Genomic DNA, 15,413 nt, shown 5'->3' with positions numbered 1-15,413 from the left:
AGGCCATCAGACAGGCCATCAGACAGGCCAGCTCAGGGAACCAGAGAGCCAGACAGGCCATCAGACAGGCCATCAGACAGGCCACCAGACAGGCCAGCTCAGGGAACCAGAGAGCCAGACAGGCCATCAGACAGGCCAGCTCAGGTAACCAGACAGGCCATCAGACAGGCCACCAGACAGGCCACCAGACAGGCCACCAGACAGGCCACCAGACAGGCCATCAGACAGGCCACCAGACAGGCCATCAGACAGGCCATCAGACAGGCCATCAGACAGGCCATCAGACAGGCCATCAGACAGGCCAGCTCGGGGAACCAGAGAGCCAGACAGGCCAGCTCAGGGAACCAGAGAGCCAGACAGGCCATCAGACAGGCCATCAAACAGGCAAGCTCAGGGAACACCTCAGAGCGAAACTAGGCAGACATCATCCTAGAGAAGAACGCCAAGAAGGTGTCATTGAACTCTCTGTCTGCAGCAAACACAACACAGAGGAGAGAGAGAGAACTGACCCTTAGAAACATTAATCTAACTGAATCATAATGCTGTTGTAAGATGGGCTGGGGGATTTGCGGAGTTGGGAGGGAGGGTAGTAGTAATGTCTGCCAAAAAGCTCAGTGGCTCGCTGTGAACTATGACTTGATAGTCAGAGCACACGCAACATACAACACCGCACACAACAACGAGAGGCTGTCAGTTTAAAAGCACCTGCTTTCAAAATGGAGACCGTTGGAGGGATGGAGGATGGGCTGTACAGTTGTCTGCAGTGCACAATGATCTAGATTCATCTCAGTGTCTGGATGTGGTATATTCACCTCAGTGTCTGGATGTGGTATATTCACCTCAGTGTCTGGATGTGGTATATTCACCTCAGTGTCTGGATGTGGTATATTCACCTCAGTGTCTGGATGTGGTATATTCACCTCAGTGTCTGGATGTGGTATATTCACCTCAGTGTCTGGATGTGGTATATTCACCTCAGTGTCTGGATGTGGTATATTCACCTCAGTGTCTGGATGTGGTATATTCACCTCAGTGTCTGGATGTGGTATATTCACCTCAGTGTCTGGATGTGGTATATTCACCTCAGTGTCTGGATGTGGTATATTCACCTCAGTGTCTGGATGTGGTATATTCACCTCAGTGTCTGGATGTGGTATATTCACCTCAGTGTCTGGATGTGGTATATTCATCTCAGTGTGGTATATTCACCTCAGTGTCTGGATGTGGTATATTCATCTCAGTGTCTGGATGTGGTATATTCATCTCAGTGTGGTATATTCACCTCAGTGTGGTATATTCACCTCAGTGTGGTATATTCACCTCAGTCTGGTATATTCACCTCAGTGTCTGGATGTGGTATATTCATCTCAGTGTCTGGATGTGGTATATTCACCTCAGTGTGGTATATTCACCTCAGTGTCTGGATGTGGTATATTCACCTCAGTGTCTGGATGTGGTATATTCACCTCAGTGTCTGGATGTGGTATATTCACCTCAGTGTGGTATATTCACCTCAGTGTCTGGATGTGGTATATTCACCTCAGTGTCTGGATGTGGTATATTCACCTCAGTGTCTGGATGTGGTATATTCACCTCAGTGTGGTATATTCACCTCAGTGTCTGGATGTGGTATATTCACCTCAGTGTCTGGATGTGGTATATTCACCTCAGTGTCTGGATGTGGTATATTCACCTCAGTGTCTGGATGTGGTATATTCATCTCAGTGTCTGGATGTGGTATATTCACCTCAGTGTCTGGATGTGGTATATTCACCTCAGTGTCTGGATGTGGTATATTCACCTCAGTGTCTGGATGTGGTATATTCACCTCAGTGTCTGGATGTGGTATATTCACCTCAGTGTGGTATATTCACCTCAGTGTCTGGATGTGGTATATTCATCTCAGTGTCTGGATGTGGTATATTCACCTCAGTGTCTGGATGTGGTATATTCACCTCAGTGTCTGGATGTGGTATATTCATCTCAGTGTCTGGATGTGGTATATTCACCTCAGTGTCTGGATGTGGTATATTCACCTCAGTGTCTGGATGTGGTATATTCACCTCAGTGTGGTATATTCACCTCAGTGTCTGGATGTGGTATATTCACCTCAGTGTGGTATATTCACCTCAGTGTGGTATATTCACCTCAGTGTCTGGATGTGGTATATTCACCTCAGTGTCTGGATGTGGTATATTCACCTCAGTGTCTGGATGTGGTATATTCATCTCAGTGTCTGGATGTGGTATATTCATCTCAGTGTGGTATATTCACCTCAGTGTCTGGATGTGGTATATTCACCTCAGTGTCTGGATGTGGTATATTCACCTCAGTGTCTGGATGTGGTATATTCACCTCAGTGTCTGGATGTGGTATATTCACCTCAGTGTCTGGATGTGGTATATTCACCTCAGTGTCTGGATGTGGTATATTCACCTCAGTGTCTGGATGTGGTATATTCACCTCAGTGTCTGGATGTGGTATATTCACCTCAGTGTCTGGATGTGGTATATTCATCTCAGTGTGGTATATTCACCTCAGTGTCTGGATGTGGTATATTCACCTCAGTGTCTGGATGTGGTATATTCACCTCAGTGTGGTATATTCATCTCAGTGTGGTATATTCATCTCAGTGTGGTATATTCATCTCAGTGTCTGGATGTGGTATATTCACCTCAGTGTCTGGATGTGGTATATTCACCTCAGTGTCTGGATGTGGTATATTCACCTCAGTGTCTGGATGTGGTATATTCACCTCAGTGTCTGGATGTGGTATATTCACCTCAGTGTCTGGATGTGGTATATTCACCTCAGTGTCTGGATGTGGTATATTCACCTCAGTGTCTGGATGTGGTATATTCATCTCAGTGTCTGGATGTGGTATATTCATCTCAGTGTGGTATATTCACCTCAGTGTCTGGATGTGGTATATTCACCTCAGTGTCTGGATGTGGTATATTCACCTCAGTGTCTGGATGTGGTATATTCACCTCAGTGTCTGGATGTGGTATATTCACCTCAGTGTCTGGATGTGGTATATTCACCTCAGTGTCTGGATGTGGTATATTCACCTCAGTGTCTGGATGTGGTATATTCACCTCAGTGTCTGGATGTGGTATATTCATCTCAGTGTGGTATATTCATCTCAGTGTCTGGATGTGGTATATTCACCTCAGTGTCTGGATGTGGTATATTCACCTCAGTGTCTGGATGTGGTATATTCACCTCAGTGTCTGGATGTGGTATATTCACCTCAGTGTCTGGATGTGGTATATTCACCTCAGTGTCTGGATGTGGTATATTCACCTCAGTGTCTGGATGTGGTATATTCACCTCAGTGTCTGGATGTGGTATATTCACCTCAGTGTCTGGATGTGGTATATTCACCTCAGTGTCTGGATGTGGTATATTCATCTCAGTGTCTGGATGTGGTATATTCACCTCAGTGTCTGGATGTGGTATATTCATCTCAGTGTCTGGATGTGGTATATTCATCTCAGTGTGGTATATTCATCTCAGTGTCTGGATGTGGTATATTCACCTCAGTGTGGTATATTCATCTCAGTGTCTGGATGTGGTATATTCATCTCAGTGTCTGGATGTGGTATATTCACCTCAGTGTCTGGATGTGGTATATTCATCTCAGTGTCTGGATGTGGTATATTCACCTCAGTGTCTGGATGTGGTATATTCACCTCAGTGTCTGGATGTGGTATATTCACCTCAGTGTCTGGATGTGGTATATTCACCTCAGTGTCTGGATGTGGTATATTCACCTCAGTGTCTGGATGTGGTATATTCATCTCAGTGTCTGGATGTGGTATATTCACCTCAGTGTCTGGATGTGGTATATTCATCTCAGTGTCTGGATGTGGTATATTCATCTCAGTGTCTGGATGTGGTATATTCATCTCAGTGTGGTATATTCATCTCAGTGTCTGGATGTGGTATATTCACCTCAGTGTGGTATATTCATCTCAGTGTCTGGATGTGGTATATTCATCTCAGTGTCTGGATGTGGTATATTCACCTCAGTGTCTGGATGTGGTATATTCACCTCAGTGTCTGGATGTGGTATATTCACCTCAGTGTCTGGATGTGGTATATTCACCTCAGTGTCTGGATGTGGTATATTCACCTCAGTGTGGTATATTCACCTCAGTGTCTGGATGTGGTATATTCACCTCAGTGTCTGGATGTGGTATATTCATCTCAGTGTGGTATATTCACCTCAGTGTCTGGATGTGGTATATTCACCTCAGTGTCTGGATGTGGTATATTCATCTCAGTGTCTGGATGTGGTATATTCATCTCAGTGTCTGGATGTGGTATATTCACCTCAGTGTCTGGATGTGGTATATTCACCTCAGTGTCTGGATGTGGTATATTCACCTCAGTGTCTGGATGTGGTATATTCATCTCAGTGTCTGGATGTGGTATATTCATCTCAGTGTCTGGATGTGGTATATTCACCTCAGTGTCTGGATGTGGTATATTCACCTCAGTGTCTGGATGTGGTATATTCACCTCAGTGTCTGGATGTGGTATATTCATCTCAGTGTCTGGATGTGGTATATTCACCTCAGTGTCTGGATGTGGTATATTCATCTCAGTGTGGTATATTCATCTCAGTGTCTGGATGTGGTATATTCACCTCAGTGTCTGGATGTGGTATATTCACCTCAGTGTCTGGATGTGGTATATTCATCTCAGTGTGGTATATTCACCTCAGTGTCTGGATGTGGTATATTCACCTCAGTGTGGTATATTCATCTCAGTGTCTGGATGTGGTATATTCACCTCAGTGTCTGGATGTGGTATATTCACCTCAGTGTCTGGATGTGGTATATTCATCTCAGTGTGGTATATTCACCTCAGTGTCTGGATGTGGTATATTCACCTCAGTGTCTGGATGTGGTATATTCACCTCAGTGTCTGGATGTGGTATATTCACCTCAGTGTCTGGATGTGGTATATTCACCTCAGTGTGGTATATTCACCTCAGTGTCTGGATGTGGTATATTCACCTCAGTGTCTGGATGTGGTATATTCATCTCAGTGTGGTATATTCACCTCAATTGTCTGGATGTGAGTATATTCACCTCAGTGTCTGGTGTGGTATATTCTGTCTCAGTGTCTGGATGTGGTATATTCATCTCAGTGTCTGGATGTGGTATATTCACCTCCGTGTCTGGATGTGGTATATTCACCTCAGTGTCTGGATGTGGTATATTCACCTCAGTGTCTGGATGTGGTATATTCATCTTTCAGTGTCTGGATGTGGTATATTCATCTCAGTGTCTGGATGTGGTATATTCACCTCAGTGTCTGGATGTGGTATATTCATCTCAGTGTGGTATATTCATCTCAGTGTCTGGATGTGGTATATTCACCTCAGTGTCTGGATGTGGTATATTCACCTCGGTGTCTGGATGTGGTATAGCCATCTCAGTGTGGTATATTCACCTCAGTGTCTGGATGTGGTATATTCACCTCAGTGGTATAATTCATCTCAGTGTCTGGATGTGGCATATTCACCTCAGTGTCTGGATGTGGTATATTCACCTCAGTGTCTGATGTGGTATATTCATCTCAGTGTGGTATATTCACCTCAGTGTCTGGATGTGTATATTCACCTCAGTGTCTGGATGTGGTATATTCACCTCAGTGTCTGGATGTGGTATATTCACCAGTGTCTGATGTGGTATATTCACCTCAGTGTCTGGATGTGGTATATTCACACTCAGTGTCTGATGTGGTATATTCACCTGGCCCACCTTGAGGTGCCTGTCACTCAGAGCACATGGCCCACCTTGAGAAGTGCCTGTCACGCAGAGCACATGGCCCACCTTGAAGTGCCTGGTCGCTCAGAGCATCATGGCCCACCTTGAAGTGCCTGTCACGCAGAGCACATACCCACCTGTGCCTGTCACGCAGAGCACATGGCCCACCTTGGAAGTGCCTGTCGCTCAGAGCACATGGCCCACCTTGAAGTGCCTGTCGCTCAGAGCACATGGCCTTTGAAGTGCCTGTCGCTCAGAGCACATGGCCCACCTTGAAGTGCCTGTCGCTCCAGAGCACATGGCCCACCTTGAAGTGCCTGTCCCAGGAGCTGGCCCACCTTGAAGTGCCTGGCCCACATGGCCCACCTTGAAGTGCCTGTCACGCAGAGTACATGGCCCACCTTGAAGTGCCTGTCACGCAGAGCACATGGCCCACCTTGAAGTGCCTGTCGCAGAGCACATGGCCCACCTTGAGGTGCCTGTCACGCAGAGCACATGGCCCACCTTGAAGTGCCTGTCACGCAGAGCACATGGCCCACCTTGAAGTGCCTGTCACGCAGAGCACATGGCCCACCTTGCCTGTCACGCAGAACACATGAAGTGCCTGCACCACATGAACCCGTGCCCTGTCACGCAGAGCACATGGCCCACCTTGAAGTGCCTGTCACGCAGAGCACATGGCCCACCTGAAGTGCCTGTCACGCAGAGCACATGGCCCACCTTGAAGTGCCTGTCACGCAGAGCACATGGCCCACCTTGAAGTGCCTGTCACGCAGAGCACATGGCCCACCTTGAAGTGCCTGTCACGCAGAGCACATGGCCCACCTTGAAGTGCCTGTCACGCAGAGCACATGGCCCACCTTGAAGTGCCTGTCACGCAGAGCACATGGCCCACCTTGAATCTCAGTAGAAGGGGTCAGCATTTTGACCATCATCTTCACTGTTTAAAACCTGGGTGTTTTATATTTTACAAAGCATGTCTTACCTTGTTTCCTAGCCACAATATGACCATATAAATAAAGCATGATCATTACACAGGTGCACCTTATGCTGGGGGACAATAAAGGCCACTAAAATATGCAGTGTGCTGTATGGTATACACTCTGGGTGTTTCTGAGTCAGTGTAGGGAAGAGTGTCCTATATGGGATACACTCTGGGTGTTTGAGTCAGTGTAGGGAAGAGTGTCTATATGGGATACACTCTGGGTGTTTGAGTCGGTGTGTCGTGTCCTATATGGGATACACTCTGGGTGTTTGAGTCGTGTGTCGTGTCTATGGGATACACTCTGGGTGTTTGAGTCGGTGTGTCGTGTCCTATATGGGATACACTCTGGGTGTTTGAGTCGGTGTGTCGTGTCCTATATGGGATACACTCTGGGTGTTTGAGTCGGTGTGTCGTGTCCTGACCAAAAACACACTTTTAGGTTTAGACCTCAATCTTGTCTCCCATCTCTCCATCAGTGGAGGGAGAGAGAAGTCAGGGAAGGAGGGAGGTGCTTGGCCTCAGTCTCCTGACTGATGTATTTGGGAGGAGAGGAAAGGAGGGGAGCAGAGGGAAGAGGAGAAGGGGAGAGGAGGAGATCGGAAGGGAGGAGAGTGGAGAAGGGGAGAGGAGAGAGGAGGAGATCGGAAGGAGGAGAGTGGAGAAGGGGAGAGGTGAGGGGAGATCGGAAGGAGGAGAGTGGAGAAGGGAGAGGAGGAGGAGATCGGAAGGGAGGAGAGTGGAGAAGGGGAGAGGAGAGGAGCGGAGAGAGCAGAGGGAAGAGGAGAAGGGGAGAGGAGGAGATCGGAAGGGAGGAGAGTGGAGAAGGGGAGAGGAGAGGGAGGAGATCGGAATGGAGGAGAGTGGAAGAAGGGAGAGGAGAGGAGCGGAGGAGAGCAGAGGAAGAGGAGAAGATCGGAAGGGAGGAGAGTGGATAAGGGGAGAGGAGATCGGAAGGAGGAGAGTGGAGAAAAGGGGAGAGGAGCGGAGGAGAGCCGAGGGAAGAGGAGAAGATCGGAAGGAGGAGAGTGGAGAAGGGGAGAGGAGAAGGGGAGAGGAGAAGGGAGGAGAGGAGATCGGAAGGGAGGAGAGTAAAGAAGGGGCAGGGGGAGCAGGAGCAGGGGAGAGGAGCAGGGGAGAGGAGCAGGGGGGAGAGGAGCGGAGGGAGGCCGAGGAGGGGAGGAGGTGCTGAGGTAAACGGAAAGCGAAGAGGAGCCCGGCACTCACTTGTCAGCCTCACAGGATGAATGACCCAGAACCAGGGCTGACCACAAACGGCCTGGTCACAAGTTGTTCTACACTATATAGGGAACAAGTGCTATTTGAGATACAGCCCCAGGCTCAGTTTGGGGGGTTGAACTGGCCAATGACAGTTGACATTGTTTTCTGGGCAGCCATCCAGAGAGCAGAGGTGGGTCAGCAACAGCCAAAACAAACAGCTGATGGACGAATGAGGAGCGAGAGTGGAGGTGGCTCTGATAAACGTGTTTGTTTCTGTTCTTCACACAGGGAAGAGGATGTTCAGGTCAGAGGCCAATGGTCTGATTCCTATACTGGTCAGACAGATCTGACTCGTCCTGGGAGGATTACGTGGTCGGTCAGTCAGAGAGAAAGATGGATTGTAAAAAATGGTTTGCAGTCAATGTCGGAGCTCAACTACCTAACCATTTAGATTCTTTGATCAATTTGCTATATATTATTATTATTATTATTATTATAATTATATAATTATTATTCTACATTATTTCAAAGCTATGTAGCCAAACAGTGATGCAAAATCTGTACATATGACCCTGGAATTAACATCCTATGACATCTTCTATACTGTTGGCTGACTGGGTGAGTCTGTTCTGATGGTCATTCCAGCCACGACACTACACTACACTAGGGTAATCATGTGCTGCCACCCAGTGGTTCTCTCGCTCATGTATTACCCTATTACTTACCCACAATGCAATGCAATTCAATGACCTCATGGGATTGTTTGTGGACAAAAAAAAACACACAAAAAAAAGAGAGCTGCAGGGTTGGGTTTTTTCCCAGTCATAACTACCACTGGCAGCGTTCCATGTCTCCATTATAAACAGGGACAGCTGTTCCCAGTCATAACTACCACTGGCAGCGTTCCATGTCTCCATTATAAACAGGGACAGCTGTTCCCAGTCATAACTACCACTGGCAGCGTTCCATGTCTCCATTATAAACAGGGACAGCTGTTCCCAGTCATAACTACCACTGGCAGCGTTCCATGTCTCCATTATAAACAGGGACAGCTGTTCCCAGTCATAACTACCACTGGCAGCGTTCCATGTCTCCATTATAAACAGGGACAGCTGTTCCCAGTCATAACTACCACTGGCAGCGTTCCATGTCTCCATTATAAACAGGGACAGCTGTTCCCAGTCATAACTACCACTGGCAGCGTTCCATGTCTCCATTATAAACAGGACAGCTGTTCCCAGTCATAACTACCACTGGCAGCGTTCCATGTCTCCATTATAAACAGGGACAGCTGTTCCCAGTCATAACTACCACTGGCAGCGTTCCATGTCTCCATTATAAACAGGGACAGCTGTTCCCAGTCATAACTACCACTGGCAGCTGTTCCATGTCTCCATGTCTCCATTATAAACAGGGACAGCTGTTCCCAGTCATAACTACCACTGGCAGCGTTCCATGTCTCCATTATAAACAGGGACAGCTGTTCCCAGTCATAACTACCACTGGCAGCGTTCCATGTCTCCATTATAAACAGGGACAGCTGTTCCCAGTCATAACTACCACTGGCAGCGTTCCATGTCTCCATTATAAACAGGGACAGCTGTTCCCAGTCATAACTACCACTGGCAGCGTTCCATGTCTCCATTATAAACAGGGACAGCTGTTCCCAGTCATAACTACCACTGGCAGCGTTCCATGTCTCAACTGAACGTCTTGATTAGTGTAGTGTTAGCTAGCTACATAGCTAGCTACATAGTTGTCTTTGCTGTCTTCGTATCCAAGATAATTGTGTAGCTTAGAGTGTGGAGTCAGAGTGATAATTGCGTTATTATCGTATTTCGTCGCCCTCCTATCTGCCTAGCAGCTAGCCAGCTAGCATACGTTCACCGGCTACCGTAGCACTGTAGTAACTATCACACTCAACCGAACGACTTGATTAGTGTAGTATTAGATAGCTACATAGTTGTCTTTGCTGTCTTCGTATCCAAGATAATAGTGTAGTTTAGAGTGTGTAGTCTTAGAGTGATTATCTTAATTCACCGAGGTTAGCTAGCCAGCTATTTTGTCGTCCTTAACGTAGGAGACACTCCTAGCTAGCCAATAGCCAGCCAACGTCTACTGAATAGAACTTTCGCATTCCGGTCGCATTCCGCGTCGCTCCACAGGTAGTATCACTTTTTCACTTCATTTCATTACAGTCCCAACGGTGTGATTTGTTTGATCGTAGCTAGCTACATAGCTAGCTACATAGCCGTCTTTGTTTCTAAGATAATTGTGTAGTCTAGAGCGATTTTCTAGGTTAGCTAGCCAGCTATTGTCGTTCTCCTAGCAACGTAACGTAACCAACACTGCTAGCTAGCCAGCTAGCTCCCCGATAAGCAGCATTGTAGAAACTTCACACTCAACGGTGCGACTTGATTAGGTAGTGTCAACAACGCAGCTAGCCTACCCCAGCAGTACTCTATCATTTTAATCATTTTAGTCAATTAGATTCTTGCTACGTAAGCTAACTTTCTGAACATTCGAGACGTGTAGTCCACTTGTCATTCCAATCTCCTCTGCATTAGCGTAGCCTCTTCTCTAGCCTGTCAACTATGTGTCTGTCTATCCCTGTTCTCTCCTCTCTGCACAGACCATACAAACGCTCCACACCCCATGGCCGCAGCCACCCTAATCTGGTGGTCCCAGCGCACGACCCACGTGGAGTTCCAGGTCTCCGGTAGCCTCTGGAACTGCCGATCTGCGGCCAACAAGGCAGAGTTCATCTCAGCCTATGTCTCCAGTCCCTCGACTTCTTGGCTCTGACGGAAACATGGATCACCACAGACAACACCGCTACTCCTACTGCTCTCTCTTCGTCCCCACGTGCTCTCGCACCCCGAGAGCTTCTGGTCATGGGTGGTGGCAATCGGGATCCTCATCTCTCCCAAGTGGTCATTCTCTCTTTCTCCCCTTACCCATCTGTCTATCGCCTCCTTGAATTCCATGCTGTCACAGTTACCAGCCCTTTCAAGCTTAACATCCTTATCATTTATCGCCTCCAGGTTCCCTCGGAGTTCATCAATGAGCTTGATGCCTTGATAAGCTCCTTTCCTGAGACGGCTCACCTCTCACAGTTCTGGGCGACTTTTAACCTCCCCACGTCTACCTTTGACTCATTCCTCTCTGCCTCCTTCTTTCCACTCCTCCCTTGACCTCACCCTCTCACCTTCCCCCTACCAAGGCAGGCAATACGCTCGACCTCATCTTTACTAGATGCTGTTCCTCCCACTAACCTCGCCTGCAACTCCCCTCCAGTCTCCGACCACTACCTGTATCCTTTTCCCTCTCGCTCTCATCCAACACTTCCCACACTGCCCCTACTCGGATGGTATCGCGCCGTCCCAGCCTTCGCTCTCTCTCCCCCGCTACTTTCCTCTTCCATCTCTTATCTCTTCCCTCTGCTCAAACCTTCTCAACCTATCTCCTGATTCTGCCTCCTCAACCCTCCTCTCCCTCCCCTTTCTGCATCCCCTTTGACTCTCTATGTCCCCTATCCTCCAGGCCGGCTCGGTCTCCTCCCAGCTCCGTGGCTCGACGACTCATTGCGAGCTCACAGAACAGGGCTCCGGGCAGCCGGCGGAAATGGAGGAAAACTCGCCCCTCCCTGCAGACCTGGCATCCTTTCACTCCCTCCTCTCTACATTTTCCTCCTCTGTCTCTGCTGCTAAAGCCACTTTCTACCACTCTAAATTCCAAGCATCTGCCTCTAACCTAGGAAGCTCTTTGCCACCTTCTCCTCCCTCTTGAATCCTCCTCCCCCTCCCCCCTCCTCCTCTCTGCAGATGACTTCGTCAACCATTTTGAAAAGAAGGTCGACGACATCCGATCCTCGTTGCTAAGTCAAACGACACTGGTTCTGCTCACACTGCCTACCCTGTGCTCTGACCTCTTTCTCCCTCTCTCTCCAGATGACATCTCGCGTCTTGTGACGGCCGGCCGCCCAACAACCTGCCCGCTTGACCCTATCCCTCCTCTCTTCTCCAGACCATCTCCGGTGACCTTCTCCCTTACCTCACCTCGCTCATCAACTCATCCCTGACCGCTGTCGTCCCTCCGTCTTCAAGAGGCGAGGAGTTGCACCCCTTCTGAAAAAACCTACACTCGATCCCTCCGATGTCAACAACTACAGACCAGTATCCCTTCTTTCTTTTCTCTCCAAAACTCTTGAACGTGCCGTCCTTGGCCAGCTCTCCCGCTATCTCTCTCCAGAATGACCTTCTTGATCCAAAATCAGTCAGGTTTCAAGACTAGTCATTCAACTGAGACTGCTCTTCTCTGTATCACGGAGGCGCTCCGCACTGCTAAAGCTAACTCTCTCTCCTCTGCTCTCATCCTTCTAGACCTATCGGCTGCCTTCGATACTGTGAACCATCAGATCCTCCTCTCCACCCTCTCCGAGTTGGGCATCTCCCGGCGCGGCCCACGCTTGTTCGTCCTACCCTGACAGGTCGCTCCCTACCAGGTGGCGTGGCGAGAATCCGTCTCCTCACCACGTGCTCTCACCACTGGTGTCCCCCAGGGCTCTGTTCTAGGCCCTCTCCTATTCTCGCTATACACCAAGTCATTGGCTCTGTCATAACCTCATGGTCTCTCCTATCATTGCTATGCAGACGACACACAATTAATCTTCTCCTTTCCCCCTTCTGACGACCAGGTGGCGAATCGCATCTCTGCATGTCTGGCAGACATATCAGTGTGGATGACGGATCATCACCTCAAGCTGAACCTCGGCAAGACGGACTGCTCTTCCTCCCGGGGAAGGACTGCCCGTTCCATGATCTCGCCATCACGGTTGACAACTCCATTGTGTCCTCGTCCCAGAGCGCTAAGAACCTTGGCGTGATCCTGGACAACACCCTGTCGTTCTCAAATAACATCAAGGCGGTGGCCCGTTCCTGTAGGTTCATGCTCTACAACATCCACGCAGAGTACGACCCTGCCTCACACAGGAAGCGGCGCAGGTCCTAATCCAGGCACTTGTCATCTCCCGTCTGGATTACTGCAACTCGCTGTTGGCTGGGCTCCCTGCCTGTGCCATTAAACCCTACAACTCATCCGAAACGCCGCAGCCCGTCTGGTGTTCAAGCCTTCCCAAGTTCTCTCCACGTCACCCCGCTCCTCCGCTCTCTCCACTGGCTTCCAGTTGAAGCTCGCATCCGCTACAAGACCATGGTGCTTGCCTACGGAGCTGTGAGAGGCGGCACCTCACTACCTCAGGCTCTGATCAGGCCCTACACCCAAACAAGGGCACTGCGTTCATCCACCTCTGGCCTGCTCGCCTCCCTACCACTGAGGAAGTACAGTTCCCGCTCAGCCCAGTCAAAACTGTTCGCTGCTCTGGCCCCCAATGGTGGAACAAACTCCCTCACGGCCAGGGACAGCGGGTCAATCACCACCTTCCGGAGACACCTGAAACCCCACCTCTTTAAGGAATACCTAGGATAGGATAAAGTAATCCTTCTCCCCCTCCCCCTTAAAAGACCTAGATGCACTATTGTAAAGTGGCTGTTCCACTGGATGTCATAAGGTGAAAGCACCAATTTGTAAGTCGCTCTGGATAAGAGCGTCTGCTAAATGACTTAAATGTAAATGTCCATTATAAACAGGGACAGCTGTTCCCAGTCATAACTACCACTGGCAGCGTTCCATGTCTCCATTATAAACAGGGACAGCTGTTCCCAGTCATAACTACCACTGGCAGCGTTCCATGTCTCCATTATAAACAGGGACAGCTGTTCCCAGTCATAACTACCACTGGCAGCGTTCCATGTCTCCATTATAAACAGGGACAGCTGTTCCCAGTCATAACTACCACTGGCAGCGTTCCATGTCTCCATTATAAACAGGGACAGCTGTTCCCAGTCATAACTACCACTGGCAGCGTTCCATGTCTCCATTATAAACAGGGACAGCTGTTCCCAGTCATAACTACCACTGGCAGCGTTCCATGTCTCCATTATAAACAGGGACAGCTGTTCCCAGTCATAACTACCACTGGCAGGCGTTCCATGTGTCCATTATATATATTCTCACCCGACTATATTCATACATTATCCCCCAAGTCCTTTTCACTGTGTATATTCCATACATTATCCCCAAGTCATTCTCAATGACTATATTCCATATATTATCCCCAAGTCATTCTCAATGACTGTATTCCATACATTATCCCCAAGTCCTTCTCTGACTATATTCCATACATTATCACCAAGTCATTCTGACTATATTCCATACATTATCCCCAAGTCCTTCTCACTGACTATTTAAATACATTATCCCCAAGTCTTCTGTGATATTTCATTGTGATGTCATTATGGGGTATTGTGATGTCATTATGGGGTACTGTGAGGTCATTATCGGGTATTGTGAGGTAGATTGATGAGGGAAAAACATTAATTTAATCCATTTTAGAATAAGGCTGTAACGTAACAAAATGTGGAAAAAAACGTCAAGGGGTCTGAATACTTTCTAGAATGCTCTGTATACATTATTATGGTATGTATTACCTGTCGTGGCCCGATGCCTCCCAGCCCTGTACTGGGCAGCATCAGGTCCAGGAAGCTGCTGTGTTGTGACACCCCGTCACGGTTTGCCGCCGGTGCGTCGTGAAGTTATTTCGGTTCGGGAGCAGACGTCATCCAGGGTGGCTGGTCTGTGATGAAGGCGATGACGATGATGAAGCTGTCCGGGGAAGCTGAAGGAGTTATAGACGGCCCGTTGTTGGGGAGTGATGTTGATGCATCTGGGAGAAGCAGTGATTACTAGAGAGCCCGGAGTTGGGCCCAGAGAAGAAGTGGTTACGGGGTATCAGCTCTCCAGGGGGACCAGGAGCAGCTACGGAGGAAAGGAGGGAGTGGTGGTGGTGGTGGGGGAAGGGACCTGGGGAGATGGACGGGAGGCTGTCCTGAATCGTTGAGCTCCTTCTCTATCAGGTCCTCCAGGCTTTACGGGTGATGTCGAAAGGATCGAATCCCAGTCATCTTCTGGCGTCTGTTGTTTGGATGAGCCGAAGCCGAAGGCTGCCTGCCCAGTCTGTTGAGGACGATACTGGGATGGAATCTGGAGAGAGAGATAGATATTAGTGATGTCAAATTTAACAGAAAAAAGCTTTAAAACGCCTATAATTAATACACCGGCAGGCCGCCTGCGCCTACTAAACTAGAGCAGCCTCGCCACTAGCTAGGCCGCCTCGCCACTAGCTGGGCCGCCTCGCCACAAGCTGGGTCGCCTCGCCACAAGCTGGGCCTCCCACTAGCTCGGCCGCCTCGCCACTCTGGGCCTCCTCGCCACTAGCTGGGCCGGGCCTCGCCACTAGCTAGGCCGCCTGCGCCCGCTAGCTAGGCCGCCTCGCCACGAGCTGGGCCGCCTGCCCGCGAGGCTAGGCC

General features: G+C 49.0%; 1 pseudogene; it reads right to left on the bottom strand.

Moving 5' to 3' along the window:
• Positions 1-14,325: 14,325 nt before the first annotated feature.
• Positions 14,326-15,413, bottom strand: part of LOC115115024 (CCR4-NOT transcription complex subunit 4-like) — a 39,782-nt pseudogene continuing 38,694 nt past the window's right edge.

The sequence above is a fragment of the Oncorhynchus nerka genome, unplaced genomic scaffold, assembly GCF_034236695.1.
Source record: "Oncorhynchus nerka isolate Pitt River unplaced genomic scaffold, Oner_Uvic_2.0 unplaced_scaffold_1331, whole genome shotgun sequence".
In the NCBI taxonomy this organism is placed as follows: Eukaryota; Metazoa; Chordata; class Actinopteri; order Salmoniformes; family Salmonidae; genus Oncorhynchus; species Oncorhynchus nerka.
Note: the sequence above shows the minus strand (reverse complement) of the source record. Positions and strands in the feature narration are given on the sequence as shown.